The following is a 2,152-nucleotide window of genomic DNA, read 5'->3' on the forward strand; positions in this document are numbered from 1 at the left end:
CGGTGGCAAAGCCTAGCCGGATCCCAGCAACAGCAGACAGGGTGGCTTAGGAGGTCCATCCTGTCACAGGCATGATGTGTACATTGCAGGAATTGGATCCTAAGATGAAAGTTGTTCTGGGGTCAGTGTGGGTGGTATAGGCATGTGTGACAGAGGGTAATTTAAGAGATGTCTCCAGCACTAGACAAGCTATGTGTTAGTGACACTTGGTGAGGGGTGGTTAGGTAGGAGGTGAAAGTAGTGGGATGTGAGGTAATGGGGGTAGAAGGAGGGGGATGGGGGCTAGTCTCCAGCACTAGACAAGCTATGTGTTAGTGGCACTTGGTGAGGGGTGGTTGGGTAGGAGGTGATAGTAGGGGGATGTGAGGTAATGGGGGTAGAAGGAGGGGATGGGGACTAGTCTCCAGCACTAGACAAGCTATGTGTTAGTGACACTTGGTGAGGGGTGGTTGGGTAGGAGGTGATAGTAGGGGATGTGGGGTAATGGGGGTAGAAGGAGGGGGATGGGGGCTAGTCTCCAGCACTAGACAAGCTATGTGTTAGTGACACTTGGTGAGGGGTGGTTAGGTAGGAGGTGATAGTAGGGGGATGTGGGGTAATGGGGGTAGAAGGAGGGGGATGGAGGCTAGTCTCCAGCACTAGACAAGCTATTTGTTAGTGTCACTTGGTGAGGGGGTGGTTGGGTAGGAGGTGATAGTAGGGGGATGTGGGGTAATGGGGGTAGAAGGAGGGGATGGGGGCTAGTCTCCAGCACTAGACAAGCTAAGTGTTAGTGACACTTGGTGAGGGGTGGTTGGGTAGGAGGTGATAGTAGGGGGATGTGGGGTAATGGGGGTAGAAGGAGGAGGATGGGGGCTAGTCTCCAGCACTAGACAAGCTATGTGTTAGTGACACTTGGTGAGGGGTGGTTGGGTAGGAGGTGATAGTAGGGGGGGTGTGGGGTAATGGGGGTAGAAGGAGGGGGATTGGGGCTAGTCTCCAGCACTAGACAAGCTATGTGTTAGTGACACTTGGTGAGGGGGTGGTTGGGTAGGAGGTGATAGTAGGGGGGATATGGGGTAATGGGGGGTAGAAGGAGGGGGATTGGGGCTAGTCTCCAGCACTAGACAAGCTATGTGTTAGTGGCACTTGGTGAGGGGTGGTTGGGTAGGAGGTGATAGTAGGGGGATGTGGGGTAATGGGGGTAGGAGGGGGATGGGGGCTAGTCTCCAGCACTAGACAAGCTATGTGTTAGTGGCACTTGGTGAGGGGGTGGTTGGGTAGGAGGTGATAGTAGAGGGATGTGGGATAATGGGGGTAGAAGGAGGGGGATTGGGGCTAGTCTCCAGCACTAGACAAGCTATGTGTTAGTGGCACTTGGTGAGGGGTGGTTGGGTAGGAGGTGATAGTAGGGGGGATATGGGGTAATGGGGGGTAGAAGGAGGGGGATTGGGGCTAGTCTCCAGCACTAGACAAGCTATGTGTTAGTAACACTTGGTGAGGGGTGGTTGGGTAGGAGGTGATAGTAGGGGGGATGTGGGGTAATGGGGGTAGGAGGGGGATGGGGGCTAGTCTCCAGCACTAGACAAGCTATGTGTTAGTGGCACTTGGTGAGGGGTGGTTGGGTAGGAGATGATAGTAGGGGGATGTGGGGTAATGGGGTAGAAGGAGGGGGATGGGGACTAGTCATGGTGTGTGAGCCCCTCTGTGGTGTATGGGGTGTAGCTGGTCTGGGTATTAAGTCTCTCACAGCTCTGCCATTATAATAACCAGCTCTGCTACTACTAACAGCCTTCTGCTGACTGCAGCAGGAGCACAATGAGGATTATGTAGCAGCTGATGTGAGAGCTCAGCCGCATGTATGAAGCCCTGATCGCCGGGAGGCTGCACATAAACATGGGGTAACTCTATGGGGGTAATTCCCGCTGTCTGATATATTATTATAGGGAGATATTACCTCAGCCTTGTACAGGGGCCGGATGTAGCGCGCCAGGGTCTAAGATGGCGTCAGAGAGATCATACGGCCACGCCCCTTGTGAGTGTAAGCTGTTGTCAGGGGCGGAATTATATCTGTATATACACCAATAGTGTCTGGGAGACTACGGGAAAATGGCCGCCGCTGTCCCGCACTGAGGACAATACAGTGATTCTATCACTAGAGCTCTCTGTGTAA

At 53.6% G+C, this 2,152-nt stretch overlaps 1 protein-coding gene across 1 annotated transcript in view; it reads left to right on the forward strand.

Annotated features, from left to right (window-relative positions):
- LOC142151019 (uncharacterized) overlaps positions 1-2,152 on the forward strand; it is a 570,528-nt gene that overhangs the window by 54,737 nt on the left and 513,639 nt on the right. The gene's annotated exons all lie outside the window — the stretch shown is intronic.

The sequence above is a fragment of the Mixophyes fleayi genome, chromosome 4 (genome assembly GCF_038048845.1).
Source record: "Mixophyes fleayi isolate aMixFle1 chromosome 4, aMixFle1.hap1, whole genome shotgun sequence".
Lineage (NCBI taxonomy): Eukaryota > Metazoa > Chordata > Amphibia > Anura > Limnodynastidae > Mixophyes > Mixophyes fleayi.